The sequence below is a fragment of the Puma concolor genome, chromosome C1 (genome assembly GCF_028749965.1).
Source record: "Puma concolor isolate L17-30 chromosome C1, mPumCon1.1.hap2, whole genome shotgun sequence".
NCBI lineage: Eukaryota > Metazoa > Chordata > Mammalia > Carnivora > Felidae > Puma > Puma concolor.
This window is the reverse complement of record NC_141674.1, coordinates 62,845,803-62,866,579: the sequence shown is the minus strand read 5'-3', so window position 1 is coordinate 62,866,579 and position 20,777 is coordinate 62,845,803. Positions and strand designations below refer to the sequence as shown.

The window sequence follows — 20,777 nt, the reverse complement described above, 5'->3', positions numbered from 1 at the left end:
TGTCCCTTGATGCTTTGATGTAGTGAACATGCCTGTGAAACTCAAATCCTAGACAGGTGGCAGTCTTCATTCCTTACATGTTAGGGATAGGTTTTGGAGGGAACTTACTAATTTCTTTCTTCCTTAAGTATCTGAAAGATGCCCATTAAAAATATGTGAACCAGATTCTTATTCTTGGAGCCCAAGTTGAACTCTAGTTGGAATCAGAGCTGTTGAAGGCTGCATTTTACTCTTTGGCTCCTTGACTAGCATGTAGGAGTTTTTCTTTTGGCTTACTTAATGGTAGTCTGATGATATGCATGACCTAATGGGGCATTCAGCCAAGACTTGTTTAGGTACTAGAAAATGCAGCTATAATTATTCTCTGTATGTCTGTGCTTCTTTTTCAAGGAGTTCAGAGAGCTCTGCATACATGATTTAATCTTCCTGGGTAAGGTGAGCTAGATGAATTATGTTATTATATTAGAAAAATTTACCTTCACTCTTTCTATTGTCATATCTTCTGGCATCTTTACTTACTGGTATTTAATGATCTGATTTTTTCCATGGATGTTCCAAATTGTTCTCTTTCCGCTATGAAATAAACCTGGTTTCTGTCTATTCCCTCATACTCTACTCTCAGAGGAAAGGGCATGTGTGTGAATGGATAATTAACATATATTATGTTCTAGTCCAAAGAAATGTCATTAAAGGTGAATTTCTTACTTGAGACAAGTAGTGTGTGGCAAAGGATGGTACATTTTGAGGACATGTAGACCTTTTGCTATCCTTCAAAATAAACCACAGATATTTTCTTATGCCTAGAACTGATGTTGTTTATATCTTCTTTTATAAAGGAATTGCCTGTTATAGACTCTATTTTAGGGCGACTGGAAAGTGAGGTACAGTACTGTGTATTTGATAGGTTAAGATTCTGATTATTAATGGTTATGGTCTAATATCTGCTTTTGACAGGGTCTCACTTACAGACGTTTCCAATACTCAGTGCTGAAACTTTGATCAGATAATCAGAGCACTTTGAATCTGAGGCTGCCAGAGGTTTATCAAACTGATTTTTCTTTATAAATTTTGCTGATTTCCTGTTTAACTCAACACATGTTTATTGCAGGGAGTTTTCCATATTAAGTCAGTTGAAAAATGAGCCTTTTTCCCTCCTAAGGATTAGTTTTCTCTTCTCAAGAGATACACAGACATACACAAACAAACATCTTTTGAACTCTGGTAATTATTAATTCAGTGTGCTGTGTCAATGTATATGTGCAGGTGATATGAGTGGGGAAGACACCAATAATGTTTACTTCACTTACCATTGTAGGACTCTTTCCACTAAGACTCAAATTCACTATCAGTCTAATTGCCTCAAGATTATTCAGTTTTATATAGGATTACACTTCCATGGATGTCTTCCAGAACTTATTCACAGGAGACTTAAGCAGAGGTCATGCTGGCTTTTCTAAGTAACTTTCTGGAAGAGAAGAGCATAATTGCCCTTTTCCAGGAAACTGGTATTCATCAAGAAAGTTTTGCTTTTCATGTCTTTCCGGGTGGACATTAGTGGATTTATAGGCATGCTGCTCAGGGTCTCTCCAATTCTCTTCTGTGTTTTTTGCTTCCATCTGTGACTTTCTTTGAATTACATTTTTCCCTATTGATCTGACTAAAGGTAAGTCAAACTAAAACACAAGAGGGAAATAAATATTTTTAATGAAATAACCCCTGAGAAAGAAGAATAATTTCTTAATCTACTACTATAAAATAAAATCTCTAAGTAAAAGATATTTTGGTGGTAGGAGGCAATTGACACTTTTCTCCTTTATTGAAATTGTTTATCATAATGGAAACACACCCATGCCAGCACAGGCACACCCCAAGCTTCTCTTTTGATAGATAGGTGCTTGATTTTGCAGTTTAAATATGTTTTTGCATATGTTTTCCTTTGGCAGTTTGATAGAAAGAAGGAGTATGAACTTTCAAGTCAAAAGGGCCTAGATTGGAATCTGCATCTGCTGCTTACTGTTGTATAACCTTGGGCAAATTAATTAACCTCTCTAAGCCTATACTTCTTTCCCTGTTAGAGGAGACTAATAATGTCTAACTTATCAGAGTGACTCAAGAAATAAATGAGAAAGGGGCGCCTGGGTGGCTCAGTTGGTTGAGCATCCAACTTTGGCTCAGGTCATGATCTCACGGTTTGTGAGTTCGAGCCGTGCGTCGGGCTATGTGCTGACAGCTCAGAGCCTGGAGCCTGATTCAGATTCTGTCTCCTCTCTCTGCCCCTCCCCACTTGTGCTCTGTCTCTCTTTCTCTCAAAAATAAATGTAAAAAAAAATTAAGAAATGAGAAAATGCAAATGAAGACGTGTGGTACATGTGAGTCTTAATGAATTCTTAATAAATATTAGCTACTTTCCCTTCCTGTCATATGTTGGCCAGAGAGTTATCTGGAATTTTGGCTTAATAAGATAAAATAAAATAACATATATAAAAGTAAAAAATGAGGCATACAAATATAATAAAATTTAAGAGTCATTTTATACTTTGTAGGGTGCCTAATTAACACAGGGAACCCAATAATTATATATAAATTGCTACCATGTTCTTGTAAGATAGAAAAATAAGAACAAAGGCAAAAACAAACTATTGAGACTACACCAAAATAAAAAGCTTGTGCACAGCAAAGGAAACAATCAACAAAAGGACAAAGCAACCTACTGAATGAGAGGAAGTATTTGTAAGTGATTTGTCTATAAGGGGTTAATATCCAATATATACCAAGAACTTATATAACTCAAAACTGAAAAACAAATAGAAATTTTTCCAAAGAAGACATATAGATGGCCAGCAGACACAGGAAAAAAAATGATGCTCAACATCATTATAATTAGGGAAATGCAAATCAAAACCACAATGAGCTATCACCTCACACCAGTCAGAATGTCTAGTAGTATCAAAAAGACAAGAAACAACAAGTGTTGGCAAAGATGTGGAGAAAAAGGAACTCTTGTGCACTGTTGGTGGGGATGTAACTTGGTGCATCCACTGTGGAAAACAGTTTGAGGGTTTCCAAAAAAAAAAAAATTAAAAAATAGAAATGCCATATGATCCAGTAATTCCACTATAGGATACTTACCCAAAGAAATTAAAAAAAAAAAAAACATCAATTCGAAAAGATATATGCGCTTCTGTGTTTATTGCACCATTATTTACAATAGCCAAGATATGGAAGCAACCCAAGTGTCCATCAATAGATGAATGGATAAAGAAGTGGTACATATATACACAATGGAATATTACTCAGCTATAAAAAAGAATGAGATCTTGCCATTTGCAACAACATGGGTGAACCTAGGAGGTATTAAGCTAAGTGAAATAAGCCAGAGAAAGACAAATACCATATAATTTCACTTGTATGTAGAATCTAAAAAACAAATGAACCAAAAAAAGCAGAAGCAGACCTGTAAATACAGAGAACAAACTGAGGGGAACAACTGAGGGTTGTCAGAGGGGAAAAGCATGGGGATGAGCAAAGGATAAAGGGGAGTGGAGGCATAGACTTAAAGAATGAATTATTCATGGAGATAAAACGTACAACGTAGGGAAGATGGTCAATGGTATGGTGAGAGATGATAGCTACACTTGTGGTGAGCATAGCATAATGCACAGAGTTGTCAAATCACTATGTTGTACACCTGAAACTAATGTAACATTGTTTCTCAGCTGTACTCCAGGTAAAATAATAATAATAATATATTCATATATTTGTACTGTTTTTGGTCAAAACATTTATTGAGTGCTATCATTTGCTAAGTTCTGTGCAAGGTACTAGAGATACAGAGGTGAGTAATATAGACATGTTTCTGGAGTTGGCCTGCTAGAATATTTTCAGTTTATAAAAGGAAAAATTTGGAAGTAAACTACTTAAGGAGCATTGACTTTGATCTTAGTTACTATATATAACACCTGGTACCATTATCTCAAATGGGATTTATCGTCATCTCGTATCCAACTGATTTCTCTTAGTTCCAGTCAGCAATTGGGAATTTTTCCTTAGTCTGTGCCTGGAAACTCCATGGATAGGAAGGTATGCTGGGTTTTTTAACCATTACAAGGAGCTTTGACTGAGGTTTACGTCAGTTATAACTCTGGGACCACTTAACATACTATTAAAAGAAAGCTTCCATTTTTTCCCTCTTAAGAAAGCAATATTGAAAGTCAGTACTCCAGTAAGAGAGAAGATTCACCATTTTTGTGTTAAAGGGATCAAGCTCAGCCTTACCCCGAGGAGAAAAGCATTGACTGGAGTGGGATGATGTTTCCCGTATTACTGCACTTTCTGCTCCCATTGGTGGAGCAACGTGCCCCAGCCCCTGGAATTATGAGAACGAGGGACACATCCAGCTTGCAGCTCAATCACTTGTTTAGTGCCTGTGGGTGGTTGTCTTAAGCGCAAGGATAGTTGAGAGTAATCACCAAAGAGGTTTTTCCCTTCTATGCTCTTCCTCCCTCTCCCCCGTCTTCTCTCACTTCCCTTGTTACTCTCACTCTCTCTTTCTCATTTACTTTCTCTTCACCTCTGATGCCCAGCAACTTAGTTTCTTGTTTTGCTGCTGTGTGAGGTTTAATCATGTCCCCAGGAAGAGGGATAATTATTAAACCACTGGAAATTTAATGATGGGTATTTATTCTCCAACCTTAGTCATTTTGGTGTCTGGGGTTTGGCATACCAGTCTGTGGAAACCAAAGTGGATAAGTGTCATCGAACCGCACGTGATTTTCCAGTGATTTACGTGTGTTTGTTGTACTCCAGATGGGCAATTACTGATGCCCTGCTCTGCCCTTTATTTCCAAGCATCTGATGATCAAAATAACGAAGACTTAGAACAAGTTCAACTCTACAGTGGTGGCAAAAAGGTGTCAGTTTCCCCAGTATGAAGTCATTTCTTCAACACTGTTCTGCTGTAGCATTTCCTTCTTGGGGTGCTTGTCATTGGTCTCCTGAGCTCTTTTTTTAAATTAAAAAATTTTAAATATTTATTTTTGAGAGAGAGACACACACAGAGTGTGAGTGGGGGAGGGTCAGAGAAAGAAGGAGACACAGAATCCGAAGCAGGCTCCAGGCTCCAGGATCTGAGCTGTCAGAACAGAGCCTGTTGCGGGGCTCGAACTCACGAATCGTGAGATCACGGCCTGAGCCAAAGTCAGCCGCTTAACTGACTGAGCCACCCAGGCGCCCCCTTTTTTATTTTCATTTTAAAAGTTATCTTTATTTCTAACTTAAGAACTCAAATTGTTAGGAAAAACAAGTTAGACTTTATATAATTCCCAATGAATGGATGTTAACCTTCTAATGTATTATGTATTTCCTTATTTATTATGTTTGTTTTTATTGTATGTCTCCTCTCACTAAGATTTAAGCTCCCTAAGGACAGGGATCTTTACCTCTTTGGCTCATTAATGTATCCCATGTATTTAAAACAGTGCCTGGCACATATGAGACGGTCTTAATATTTGTTGAATAAATGCCAAATGAATGAATGAATGAATGAATAAGTGCTACTAAGTCCTCAGTAGAAGACTTGCCTGAAATTATTTTTATAGACGGGAGAGACCTCTGTTTGCCCTTTTAATTGTGCAAGCTTAATAAGTTATTTAACTTTTCTAAGTATTCATTTCTTTATTCATTCATTTCTTTTATCAATATGGGAAATTTTTTTTGAAGATTAAAAGGCACTAATTAAGAGGGATAATGCATGAAAAAGTGTTCAACACAGTATCCGTCATATATGGTCAGTGCTCAAAAACTTGTAACTGCTATGTAGTTGTTGCCCTTCAGTTGAATGTTGTGCAATTTTGAGAAATATAGGACCATGTTCACGAAAGAAAGATGTCTTTTGAGGTTGATTTCTGTTTTTTCGTAGCTGAAGCTCCATTGTAATATAAATTAAATAAAGGTAGGAACTTTGCATGTTTTATGTTCCTAAATATATCTTGACAACTAGGATGGTGCCGGGAAATAATAGGTACTCAATAAATTGTTTGTTGAGTGAATTATTGAATGTGCAAGAGGGAGATTAGCTCCACAAACCTAACCTTCTGAGCCCAGTGTAATCTGTTGAATTAATGGCAGAGATTTCAAAATACTATTATATTTATTTTTCTTAAAATTTGTTTATTTACTTTGAGAGACAGAGAGTGCAAGTGGGTGGGTGGGGGGCAGTGCAGAGAGAGAGGGAAAAGAGAGAATCTCAAACAGGCTCCTTGCTGTCAGTGCAGAGCCTAGCAAGGGACTCAATCTCACGAACTGTGAGATCATGACCTAAGCTGAGATAAGAGTTGGACACTCAATGACTGAGCCACCCAGGTTCCCTTCAAAATACTATTCTAAAAAATGCCTCAATTTTTTATGGTTTGGAATGAAAGACTATAAGAAAATTTTGATAACTAAAAGTGAAGGGGAGGAAGAGCTGAAAATTATTCAGAAGTTCAGGCTATGCAGAGTTACTCTGGGCAATTCAGAATCAAATGGATTTTTAATTTTCTTATTCCATTTGACTTTCTAAAATACCTGGATCCACAATACTTAATTCCACTTGATATCCTATAGGTTTGTTTGAAACAGAGCGTTTCATCTAATCTTAGCTTCTTCTAGGTAAATGTCTTAGTGGTAAGGCATGTAAGTTTCAGGAGAAAAGACACTATAGAATCCCTGGTAAATATACCTTTCTGGTTCCTGCTGCAAGCCAGGGCTCTGAAAATACCACAATCTAAAAGGTGTGCTGAAATATGGGTCTTCTATGAAGTTAAAGCAAAACAAAACAAATCCATGGTCTGTTTTCCACCCTGCTAACTCAAGTTGTTTTGCTAACTACTTTGGCTGATCTTTTATTGTATTTTCAATTGATTAAGGTTGTATTTTGAGTTCTATTTAAAATCAAACATTTACTGGCAATGCTGTGGCTCTGTGGCTACTTTTTAAAAAATTTCACTTTGTGAGGCACCTGGATGGCTCAGTTGGTTAAGCATCCAAATTCAGCTCAGGTCATGATCTCACAGTTTGTGAGTTCGAGCCCTGCATCAGGCTCTGTGCTGACAGCTCAGAGCCTGGAGCCTGCTTCGGAGTCTGTGTCTCCCTCTCTCTCTGCCCCTCCCCTGCTCACACTCTGTCTTTCTCTCTCTCTGTCTCTCTTTCAAAAATAAATAACATTAAAAAAAAAAAAAGAAAAAAGTTCACTTTGTTAAAACATTTGACACTAAATTTCTCAAAAAAAATTACATCAGGCAATTCATAGCCATATGATTTTATTTCCATATGTTTTAAAGGTTCAGGTTTTGGTTTTGTTGTTTTGCATTTCAACAAATACAATTCCTTTCCATTATATTAAATTTTAGCAATCAGAAGTATTGCTATTGCTATCCTGAAGTATTTTAAGTGCATACTATTTTTTTTAATTTTCTCTATTTATTGTTTTAGAGGATGAAACATTTTAAGTGGATTTTGCAACTGCTGAGATAAAGCCTGAAACTTTTCCAAAAATAAAGATTCTGAATAGTTTAGGTTTTAAAATGTGTTCACAACTGCAACCCAAGACAATGAGAGTTGCAAATAACTTTGAGAATGCCATGTTCATATCATGTGGATAACTTTTAACAGAGATTTATATTGCTGTGGGACAATGAATCTTCTAAGTAAAACTTATGAAAATCCAACTTCTTTTGCAATTATAGGAAAAACAATTTCACCAACACTTAATTCACTTTGAATCAACTCCTAAATAATTGAGCCCCCAAATATTTTCCTATACTTATATTTTGAGGTTTCTTTTTTAGTGGTTTTTTTTTTTTTTGCAAGATATATTTGCTTTTAATAAGTATAAGAAAGCAGGGGGTATCTTTTAGAAATTTTTAAGATAGAAAACTGGAATGGACATAGAAGTATAGAAATGAAAGCATTACTGTAGACATATGACGGTGTATGTAGTTTTGAGGAACATTAATCCAAGGGAGTCAGACTCAGTGTGATTGTAGCCTGCGACTCCACCAAATTCACAGTCATTATTAGGAAGGGCAGTTGTCTTGAAGTCAGCTTCCTTATCTTCTACACTGAAGGAAAAAGCAGACAGTCTGATGACAAGAAAAACAGATTTGTACTTACAAAGTTTGAAAGTTGTTTTTCAAGAAGGAGAACATATCAGCTTTTCTCCCCCCACCCTTTGCTCTATAAATAGCTCCTGGCAGGCAGAAACAACTCTGATTGCACGAGATGAAGGCGAACAAGCAGCAGGCTGTAGTGCAGAATCAATGGCACAGTGCCAAGAGCTTCATCAAATGAATAATAGCTTCCACTTGACAATCAGTAAAGTGCCTCTTCTCCTACGGATTTAGTTTTTAATGATGATTAGAGAGGATGGGCCCCTAAAATTTCTCTGGTAGAAATGACCTCCTATTAATTTCTATTCCTTGAAATGCTGAATTTCAAAGCTATTTTACAGCTGCAAAACCAAAGGCACTGACATAAAGGAACTATTATCTTTGTAATTGTAGCAACAAGTACTAAATTTGTCATTGATTAACAGAGACTTTTTAACTTTATGATCCTTTGTTGGTTGAGTCTCCCTATTTGGAGCTCTGCTGATTTACTTGCTTTGAAAGTCAAATGTTACATTTTAGACCCAACAGCTATCAGAATAATGTCCTTTGTTTTAATATAATAAATACTTCCTTATAACATCCTTACATTGATTATTATGCAATGAAGGGTGAGGGTTTATTAATTCTATATAGTGTTCCGTTTTCTATGCAGTTAATGAAAAAATTCTAAACAGCCATGCTAATGCAACATTTATTAAGCAAATATCTTCATCAGAAGTTTTTAAATTCCTAACACATTTTTATCTATGTGAATGTATCTAAAGTATGTTTTCCAAGAGGAATTAGATATAGAAGAGAGCCTCTTAAGAATGAAGATGTTTATATTGATAACAAGTGACAAGACTACAGGCCTACTTTATCAAAACAGGCTATCAGTTATAAAGTTATGTCCTTGGTGTTAAAAATACCCATGGCATATCTCAATCATGTAATATGTGGTATTCTATTGTTTTATAATTGAAATTTTTGGTGTAAGGAGCAATTCAAGAGAAGACAATAGCACTTTACAGCGCTTTCTGTTTCGTGTTCTTAGTAATAAAAAAAAAAAGCATAATGAAATGCTTACTTCAGAGGTTTTTAAATTTAGGGTGGCTTTGAAAACCCACAGAGTACATACTGCTGAATCTCATACATGGTCATCATAAAAGTTCATAAAACTGATAGAAATATTCAAAATAGTTGAAAAGTTTGCAGGGAAATATTTATTAATAATTTAAAAATTTTGCCAACCTCTGACTCAGGAGGTTATCTGGTAATGATCTCTATGGTCTTCTTTTTTTTTTTTTTAAACATTTTTTTAAAGGTTTATTTATTTTTGAGACAGAGAGAGACAGAGTATGAACGGGGGAGGGTCAGAGAGAGAGGGAGACACAGAATCTGAAACAGGCTCCAGGCTCTGAGCCATCAGCACAGATGCCTGACGCGGGGCTTGAACTCATGAACCGCGAGATCATGACCTGAGCTGAAGTCGGACGCTTAACCGACTGGGCCACCCAGGCGCCCCTCTATGGTCTTCTTAAGTGTTCCTCAGAGAAATGAGAATTCAGTGAGTTCGTTGCTCAGTTTGTTCAGTGAAAGGACTTCCTTCAGAATTAAAATGTCCTTTCTTTTATGAAATAATACTATTAGTATGTTTTACTTTTAAAAATCTCTACTTGGTAAAACTTTTAAAAATTGGCATTTATGGGTTTCACCTTCACTTTAAAAATATCCTGTGAAATCCAAAAGTTAGCCATCTGCTAGCTTAAGAGAACTTAGAAATTAGCAGAATTTCCCTTTTATTATTTAAGCTGGTACAAAGAGTCTGTCATAGCCACACATCAACCAATTACACGAGGAAGAAGTAGGGGGGTGGCAATTAGCAAGCTATGACACCACAAGTAAAGAAATTATCAAATAGTCTTACAATTATGTCCCACGTTTTAGAAAAAAATAATTGGGGCACCTGGGTAGCTCAGTTGCTTGAGCGTCCAACTCTTGATTTCAGCTCAGGTCATGATCCCAGGGTCGTGGGATGGAGCCCACATCTGGCTCCACACAGAGAATGGAGCTTGTTGTGATTCTCTCTCACTCTTCCTCTGTCCGTCCCCCACCACACGCATGCATGCACACACTCTCTCTCTAATAATAATAATCAGGAATTAAAACAATAGAAGAAAACTTTTAGAAACAGTGAAGGTCAGAGCTCTAGAAAGAAGCTTAAACATGGTACTTTATTTTCATTACCACTATATCCATGTTATTTTTTTAGTGGAACCTATAGAACACATCATTGTTTGAATAGAAAGGATTTAAAATGAAAACAAAAATAATCCTAACATTTCCAACATTAGAGAATGATGTCCTTGCTACTATATCACTTATTTCCCAGTGTAGGAATGAACTAATTTTATGCTTTACTAAGATTTGGCTATTCTGGTAGGCCTACAAAGCTAAACCTACCTTTATTTTATTTATTTATTTATTTTTTTGAGGAGAAAGCATTTCCTTTCAAGTCTGACTTAATTCCTGTTATTAGTCATCCATGGAAGAGGTAAGTCTCTCTAAAGGAAACTATGACTATCTGATAGAAGTAAAAACTGTTTAAAAGGAAAGTTAGAGAGGTAAGGGAGTAGAAAGGACTGTTATGTGGTTGAGTCATGGGGTTCCTAAGAACGAGTTCGCTATCCTAGGACCACAGTCTTTATTCTGTCAGATTTACTATTTCTATTCCTTGTGTAATGTGCATTTATTTTCCTTCTTGTTTTCTTTACTATTTAATAAACCTATCTGAAATTTCTGGCTTGGTTCAGTTGCATAAAGTGGTATAATGAGGATTACTTGAATCTGCAGAGTATTTAAGAGAGGTGTGCACCAATGTGATGGTGGCACCAGGGCCCCCAGTGAGAGACCTTCACCAAGAAGGTCAGACGCACAGGAACAGAGTCATATTACTTGTTAAGCTGCTTTTTCTCATCAGAAAAGTTTCCTTTCAGTACCGATCCTGGAGGGATTTAGGCAGAACTGGCTATATAAGTTGCAGGGCCCAGGGCAAATGGCAAAATGAAAATGTAGGGCCCCAGCCAGGGACAAGAAAATCAATCTCCCTTTGGCACATATCTGCTGCTGCTCAATTTACTGCAACTGGGGTCCAGCACCAGGCCTTACTTGATACCTCTGTGGAATTGGGAAAGAGTGCATGGAGTCACCCCTGAAGGCACTGCCTCTCTGCCAGCCAGAGACTCAGCAGGCACATACCTGACCCAGAACCTCCCTGAGCCCAACTCCATGCAAAGGAATAGGGAGGGTGGTTGGACAAAGGGGATGTGACCTCCTTTAGCCAGTTCAAACTATATCTTAGATAGAGGGTGGCAGTGGCTGAGGGCCAGAGCTGGGAGAGTTTCAAGATAGCCACCTTAGAGCATTAAACCCAAGCAGGGGCCTTCTGAGCATGAGACCCTGTGAGACTTCACCAGTTGCACATCCCATGAAGCTGGTCCTGAAAGTAGGATATATTTGATTAAAGAGGGCATAGTAGACCTTTATATCCACATTGTGGCCCTGACCCTCTTTCCCTAAGCATTTTTTGTGGCATAGTAAACAAGCATAGTTGTTTACTTTTTATATTTGCCCTAGTAGAGTGAAGGATTAGTGCTTATTCACCTGAAGCAAGGATTAGTTTTAGATTTTCTTTTTACAAGATAACTGATAGAACACGTCATTGTAGGAGAACTGATTTTCACTACAGAAGAACACAGATCCTGTCGTATGGCCTGGAGGGTGTCCTGTTAGCAAGCCAAGGCTCAGGGGTTTTTTTGTTTGTTTGTTTTTAATTTTTTTTAATGTTTACTTATTTTTGAGAGAGAGAGACAGAGAATGAGTGGGGAGGGGCAGAGAGAGATAAAGAGATACAGAATCTGAAAGAGGCTTCAGTCTCTGAGCTGTCAGCACAGACCCTAGGCATGGCTTGAACTCAGGAATGGGGAGATCTGTCCTAGGCTGAAGTCGGGTGCTTAACCAACTGAACCACCCAGGTGCCCTGAAGTTCAATTTTTTAGAGTAAAGAATTGTCAAAGTGAGACTCAAAAAAGGCCAAATCTGGTTTTGAAAATACAGCTATGTCCTCATTTCTGATAGGAAATAAGTATGGGTATCAATAGTATTATTGAACATGGAGGAAAAAACCCAATTTTCTCTTGCAGCCATTGAGAACTGTATAGAGCAGAAAAGTTAGCTGGCTAAAAAGGCGATCAAACATAAAAGGGTTCTGTTGAATGGCTGGGGGTCTCACTGATGCAAAGACCAAGCTCTACACTACTCAGTTCTTTCCTTTTATTCTCCTAACTTTGAAGACATAGGACTCTACATTGAGTGGAGCCAGATACTTATTTCGCTAGTCATATATATTTTTTTCACCTCTCTTCTGGTGCTTTTCTGATTCTCCTGTCAACCTCCTTTCCATTTCCTTTTTGGCTTGGTAATTGCGAATACAGAGAGGTTCACTAGGAAACAGATTTGTATTACTGAGCCTAAGGTGATGAAGGAAGATAACACCAGGACCTAGTATTAGAATATCTCACATTTTCGGGGCGCCTGGGTGGCTCAGTCGGTTGAGCAGCCGACTTCGGCTCAGGTCATGATTTCGCGGCCCGTGAGTTCAAGCCCCGCGTAGGGCTCTGGGCTGACAGCTCAGAGCCTGGAGCCTGTTTCAGATTCTGTGTTTCCCTCTCTCTGACCCTCCCCTGTTCATGCTCTGTCTCTCCCTGTCTCAAAAATAAAAATTAAAAAAATGTTAAATTGTCTTAAAAAAAAAAAAAGACTATCTCACATTTTCAGAGGTAAGTAGATAACACAGTTACTTTCTCTGTATCTCCCATATTCCTGTTACCCCTACCCTCTGGCCAACTTCCTAGATTAGTGACTTGTGAAAGTTAATTTTCACAAGATTCCCAGGATTGCTTATTATATTAGAAAAATACTTTAAGGAGTATACAAAGGAAGCAATAATATATGTAATAAAAGCAGACTTAATTTCGTAGCAGAATATTTGTGTGCATTTTATATTGTTTTATTATCATTTTTCTCATTCTTGGAGTGCAGAAGTCTGAGTTATATTAGGGCATGGCACACTGTTGTCACCAGTCCATGCAATGACTCTCTCTTGTTTTTATTAATTTATTTATTTTAAGTTTATTTATTTTAAGAGAGAGAGAGAGAATGTGGGAGGGGCAGAGAATCCCAAGCAGACTCCACACAGTCAGTGCAGAGCCCAATGTGGGGCTCGAACTCATGGACCATGAGATCATGACCTGAGCTAAAATCAAGAGTCAGATGCTCAACTGACCAAGCCACCAAGTCACCCTTGACTCTCGCTTGTTTTATTTATTTGTTTTCCCCTTCATTCTTATTTCTTAACCATTCTAATGTGGTTTGTTTTATGTGTGTTTTGTGTTTTTGTAAAATATAAATTTTATTATCTATTTATTATAAATATCTATTATTTTTATTATTTTTATGTTCACACATTTTTTATGTCTATAATGATCCAGTGCTATAAATTTCATTCTGTTTCTCATTTGTTTTATTTAGCACTGTGCTTTTAATATCTATGTAATGTATATTAGATATATGTTGTTTCTGTTGACTTTAGGAGAGCTACAATATCTCCATTTCTTTACGACCAGAAATAGCCCTGTAATAAATGGTTTTTTATGTATCTTCTTCTGGATCTGTATAAGGATATCTTGGGATATCTACCCAGGAGTAAGATTGCTGGGCCAAAGGGTATATATATATATATATATACCTAATTTAACTAGGTTCTGTCAAACTGCTTTCCAAATTGTATTTATTTACATTCCCACCAAAAGTTCAAGAATATCTCTATATCCTTACATTACATACCTATATCCTTAATTCTTGGCATTACTCAATATTGGCTATTTTGATGAGTGTAAGTGATATGTCATTATTTAAATTTTAATTTCTCTAATTACTAGTAAAATTTAGCATCTCCTAATATGCTTTTTAGTCTTTTGGGTTTCCTCTTATTGCATGTTAATAGCTTTAAACATTTCTGATTTTCATTTTTTGTTTGCTTGGTTAAATGAGGTTTTGTTTTTTTTTTTATTTTAGTTGTTATACCTTTTTTATTTTAGACATTGCCAATATAATTTCCCAGTTTGTCCTCTGTCCACTAACTTTGTCCATGGTGTTTATATTATTTAGGAGGTAACTTTGGCATTTGTAGTAGAGCCCCATATTAACAATGGCTCTGACAAGAAAGAGGTTTATTTCTCTCTCAAGTAGTAGTCTGGAGGAGGTGATCCTTCTGTCTTACTATTCTACCATTTGTAGGATGATGCAAGGTGGTTTCTCAGCATGATGCAAGGTGGTTCTTATCAGCTTGTTGAGAAGGAGAAAGGAAGGATAAGAGTGTAGTAAGTCCCTTTGTTTTAAGGGCATGACATAAATGCTACATGCATTTGTTGGAAGTCTGCTCACATTTCATTGGCCAGAGAGTAGTGACAGGGCCATACCTACCTATAAGGAAGGCTAAGCAATGTAGTCTTTTACCCAGGTGACCATGCTTCCACCAAAAATTAAGGAGTCCTGTTAGGTTTAGAGACGGGCAAGTGAATTTGGGAGACAGCAGTCCATCATACCACATTGGTCTTTAGTGAACAGAAATCCTGAATTTCAATATTCTCAAATTAATACTTTTGCTTTATTTGTGCTTTTGGAGTTTTGTTTGAGGAATCTTTCACTACCACTAGATGACTAACATCTTTTAATTTTTAGTTATACATTTTGTATATAAGTTTAAATCTATCTGGAATTCATCTGCAATTATGGTATAAGACAGGGATGCATTATATGTTTCTTTATGTAGGAGGCAATTTTCCCAATAACATCTATTCAACAATCTATCTTTTCATCATTTTTTTATATGTTAGTTCAGGTCTTCCTAGAAGCAGATGCCAGAATGGATTTAGATGTGCAAGAGATTAATTGGGGGAAACACCTGTGAAGGATAAAGGGGAGTGCCCAGAAGACCACTCCTATATGTCTAACACTTGTGAAGGAGAGAAAGCCAGAAGGTGGATTAGATAGGAAGAGTCTCAAACTACCGTAGAGTTCTAAGAAAGTTTTGGCCAGGCCAGTGGGGAGTCCTCAAACCAAAGCTGCCTTTCATAGGAGTATCACATCTTGTGGGAATTAATATGCCCATGTGCTCAGTCATTGGCTGGGAACACCCTCCAGGAAGTGGCCTTGGCTTAAATGTGGTTGTGGATGCAGAGGGAGAGCATCTGGGGCCATCAATCAATTATGTTTCTGCAACAGAAACTCTGATCTATGCATTTTCCTAACCACGATTTGTAGGGCCAACTTTATTATATATAATGTTCTCACATTTGTATGTGTCTGTCTTGAGTTTTCCATTATGTTCTATGATCTATTTTTCCCATACTTTGTTATACTGTCTCTTTTATTTACTCTTCTTTTCCAAAGTTACCTTAAACTGATCATAGATTTTTATTCCTTGAAACCAATTTTAAAATGATTTACTTTAAAATTATCTACTTGTGGGGCACCTGGATGGCTCAGTTGGTTAAGCATCTGACTTTGGCTCAGGTCATGATCTCACGGTCCATGAGTTTGAGCCCTGCATCGGGCTCTGTGCTGACAGCTTGGAGCCTGGAACCTGAAGCCTCTTAAATTTATGAATTAATTTATGAATTTGTGAATTAATTAAATTTATGAATTAATATGGAAAAGAACTGGATCTTTAAACTATTATCTCTTCCAACTGTAGAGAATAAATATCCCTCTATTTTTTATGGTATTCAATAGAGTTTAAATTTATCTCTATAAAACCTTGGGTACTTTTTAATGCATAGAAATTGTATAGTCTTTATTACTCTCATGAATGGTGTCTTCATTTTATTATATTTTCTGGATGCTTATTGCTGATACAGAGAAATAGTATTGATTTTGTGTAGATTGAATTTGAATCTGGCTACCTCCTGAACTCTCTTAATAGTATCATTTATATGTTGCTTTGTATTTGTTTTTCTTGTATAGAAAGTCTTCAAATAATGAGAGTTTTTTCTTTGCTTTGAATACTTTACTGTAGGAGATTAAACAATAGCATAAACAATAGGTATTTTGGTCTTTTTTCTAAGCTTCAAGGGAACGTATTGAAAGTTGAAGGGTTTGTATACATAACCTTTACCTAGTTAGGGAAGTTTCTGCTAATTCCTTTTATAACATGTTGAACCTTCAGTTTTCTTTCTTTCTTTAAAAATATATGATTGTATTGTTTAGTCTATTAATTTGGTTATATATATATATATATATATATATATATATATCATTGATAGATTTTTTTTTCTGTTAAACATTGCTGCATTTTTGAAATAAACTCTACCTGATAATACGGCACTTAAATAATACAATGTTGGATTCATGAGATAATGTTTTGTTTTGAATTTTTCCATCTGTACTTAAAAGTGAAATGATATATAATTTTATTTTCCTGGTTAATCCTTACCTAGTTTTTGAATAAAGATTACACTAGCCTCATAAAATGAACTGGTCAGTCTTATTTCCCTTTCTATTTTATAAGTTTTGAAAGTTTGGTGGAACTCAACTGTAAACATGGGAGGGAGACTTTTGTGGAAAGTCTTTGCTCACCACTTAAATTTCTTTAATGCCAGTTTTTCTATTCACATTTTCTATTTCTGGTTGTACTTTTGCATTTTATATTTCTTCAGAAACATCCATTTTATTGAAATTTTCACATTTCATAATACTATTTCATTATTACTATTATAAATCTGTGTTGATTTTATAGTTATTTCTCTTTTTATATTGTGTATGATTTATATCTCATCTTTCTTTTTTTTTTTTTTTCAGTTAGTCCTGGTTGAGGAAGATCATTATTGATCTTTTAAAATAATGTTTTAGTGTTATGATCCATTCTATTTTCTTTTAAATTTTTTATTTATTTGAATTCTCTTACTTTTAAGAAAATTATTTGTTTCCTTTTGGATGATATTTTCTTTCTTTCATCTTCTTGCTTAGCTCTATTTTTCTTCAATCTTTCTTGTGCTTTAATAAGTGTATTCAAAATTACAAATTTCTCCATAAATACTGCTTCAGATGTGCCCCACAAATTTTGACATATAGTACTAATTTCATTGTTCATTTCTAAATACTTTGTTATTTCTTTTATGATTTCCATAGGCTATTTAGTACCTATTTTGTAAATTTAAGACATATGAGATTGAAAATTTTATTAAACTTCTAGTTTTATTGCAATCCAATTAAGAAGCTAGAAGATAATCTTATTTATTTATTTATTTATTTATTTATTTATTTATTTATTTATTTTGATCTATCAGTTTCAGGAGGTGTGTGTAAAAGTCTCCAGCTTTTGGGGCGCCTGGGTGGCTCAGTGGGTTAAGCGTCCGACTTCGGCTCAGGTCATGATCTCGCGGTCCGTGAGTTCGAGCCCCGCGTGGGGCTCTGTGCTGACAGCTCAGAGCCTGGAGCCTGTTTCAGATTCTGTGTCTCCCTCTCACTCACCCTCCCCTGTTCATGCTCTGTCTCTCTCTGTCTCAAAAATAAATAAAACGTTAAAAAAAAAAAAGTCTCCAGCTATACTTTTTGATTTACCTATTTTTCCCCTCAGTGCAATGTACCTGTATTATTAGGTACATTTAAGTTCATGATACCTAAATCTTCTTGGTCTATTATTCCCTATATCAACATATAATCATCCTCTTTGTTATGATTTTTTTCCCATAAACTTTCATCTTGTTGGATGTTAAAGTGCAATTCCAGCTTTCTTTGGAATTTTGAACAATTGACAGATTACCTTATGCCATCCTTTTTGTATCATTTTATTTAAATGGTACTTCTTATGAACATCATGTTATTAAATGTTTTTTTTTTAATTTAAAAATTAGTATGAGAATCTTTTGCCTTTTAAGTAGTATTAAACCCACTTAAATTTATGGTAATCACTATTAGGATTTATTTTTACAGAACATTTTGGTTAACTGGCACTCCACCATGCATCTGCTTTATATTCCTGGGGAAGAGCAATCCCCTTAGGGAGTTTAGACAGGGAAGAAGTAGAGGAGGGATTCATGTCATGTGACTGGTTGGTGGGACTGTAGTTTCACTCTAGCAGGACTTTTATCTTGCCCTGATATTACCCCATGGTAATGACCTGAACTGCTGTTGTGGATTCTTTGGTGAAGGGGCAGATGGTGACCATCCAGAGATAAGAACAAAGTTTTAAAACCCTCCCTAAACCAGTCTTTAATGCTGTGACACAGTAGCCTTTGCCCCAGGGTGCTGCAACCCTATACACCAGTTTCTACAGCTTTCTCCCTAGGAGTTTCCTCATTGTTTTTATAATAGTTATTCTGACCCATGTTTCCCCAGGGTTGATTTTGGGGAAAGGACTTCACATTCTGGTGTTACACCATCTTGTTGGGAAGCCACATATATATTTTATGAATATATTCGTAAGAATGGTAGTACAGAGATATTTTGGAATAAACTACCAATTAAAAACTACTTGAAACCCCCAAACAAGGTGACCTTCTCAAATTATATAATAGAAATATTAGAAAAGCTGAAATACTTCATATCTGTATCAAATACTTTCTTTAGGACCAAATCATATCACAGTACTCTTAAGTCTTATAAATAGCTTAATATGTTAATTCTGTTGGTTTTCCCATCTTTTCTTTCTTCCTTGAAAAATATCTCTGCATCCTTTTTTTTTTTTTTTTTAAATGATATCCCTGTGGTTCAGATTTTTTTTTTTTTTTTTTGAAACTCATTCTCAATACCATGCCGGTCTCTGCTGACAGTGGGCAGTTCAACTTCCCAGGTGGTAGGTTGTTTAACAGGTTGAGATTGCCTTGTCTTCCTATCAGCAGGCAGCAGCGTTAACAGCACTAATCCCTAAACCCCGTTCATTTACCCTAATGACACCCTCCTGCACTCATGCACACTCTTGTGTGTTAATGGGATGGCATAAGGGGATATGTAGGTAGTCCCTACCTCGGCCATTAAGTGACCCACTTAACCAAACAGCAGAGTCAGTGTTTCTTCCCTGCTTCTCAGGGAGTGACTTTTACCAGTATTTCTAGAAGAAACTCCTGCAGTCCCTCCCTCCTCTCCTGTGATTAAGGGATGGCATTGCCAGCCACAAATGAAAAGGAATGCAAAGCAATTCATTTAAATAAGTTGTGTGGTGTAAAGATTTGTTGTAGAGAGACAATTTCTCAGAGGATTGGTTACATTACCTCTTAAGGGTGTGTATCAGAGCCTAAATCTCCCATCTCATATTCATTTGGTCAAGGAATTAGAAAACCTTTCTATAGATGATAAGATTTCCCTAGAAGGCCGAAAAATTAAGAAGCTTGATGCCATGGATTAAAAACAACAGATTAGGAATTGAGAAACAGAGATGTTAGCCCCAGCTAAATTATTAAGTAACTGTGTGACCTTGGGGAAATTAGACACCTTATCTGGGAATTTGGCTTCCTCATCTGTAAAATAACATTTGAGGTCCCATTCCCCAAAAGTCCAAGATTCTAAGGCATTTTTAGCCAAGACCCATTTTTGTCCCTAAACAGAAAGGTTAAGTTTATCTAAGTAGGATCTTAAGTGAATGCAGTTAAGTTTTCATAAGACATCATAGAGAATCGATGTATCCTAAATTGGGGGTAGTTTTGCTGGGGAGAACAGACCCACGCAAATTGCTGCACATGAGAATCTGAAGATCTGGGGATCATAGGGGCACAGGCTTTGAAAAGGAGGGGCATGCCTATGGGGAAGTGAGGCCACTGTAAAGACATTCTGCCCCCAGCGTGCCTGGAGCCGTTCCTGAATCCCTGAGTGAGAGGAGGACCTTTGCCATATGCTTCATTTGTAGGCAGGGTATGAAACTCCCTACCACAGACTGATGAAGGGATTACACACATGATCTGTAATGTCAGGGGTTTTTTTTTTTTTAAATATAAGTCAGCTTTCTTAGAGACTGATGGGTTCCTTTTGGAAAAGACTTTTCATGTAGAATGCTCATTTGCCACCCTTATCTTACCCATCCATCCCCACCCCACCCTCACTTCACCTGGGAGTCACATAGGGGTGAAATAAAGTGGTCTAGACATATTTTTAAGATTGGAACATTTTTTCCAGACTATGATAGGACAGCTTCAAATGCGATGCAGCTGGATTTTCCTTGGGTGGCCTGTGGTGCCTCAAACCCGACCCCGACTCTCTAAGTAACCTAAAATTCATGTTTCTCAGGTCTTTAATTAGGAAGGATAGAGACAATTTTATAACCTTGCTTACATGAAGGAGAAGTAGTCTGACTCTGAATGGGAGTACTAAGGGAACTTATCTAATGCTTTCAGCTTTTCAGGACCAAAAGTCAGATTTCTAAGTTCTCCTATCTTTTCACCTTTCTCATGACTTACCTAGAAATAACTCAGCACAAAACAGTTAGCTCTCTGTGTTCTTCAGATTGCAGTGGTTGGCGGGATAGGGCCATAAATGGCACCATGAAATAAATATGTAAAAATGTAAAAAAACATAACACATTCATCATACAGTAATGAC

The 20,777-nt window shown here is 36.5% G+C and overlaps 1 long non-coding RNA gene across 2 annotated transcripts in view; it reads left to right on the top strand.

The window, feature by feature from the left end:
• The window catches only part of LOC147578102 (uncharacterized), a 97,952-nt gene extending 80,252 nt beyond the window's left edge, over nucleotides 1-17,700 (top strand). The window contains exon 4 of one of the 2 annotated variants that reach the window (XR_015254198.1): nucleotides 17,534-17,700. This is a non-coding gene — a long non-coding RNA (uncharacterized LOC147578102). The remainder of the gene's footprint in view (nucleotides 1-17,533) is intronic. The other variant, XR_015254197.1, reaches the window with a different exon arrangement.
• Nucleotides 17,701-20,777: the final 3,077 nt, after the last annotated feature.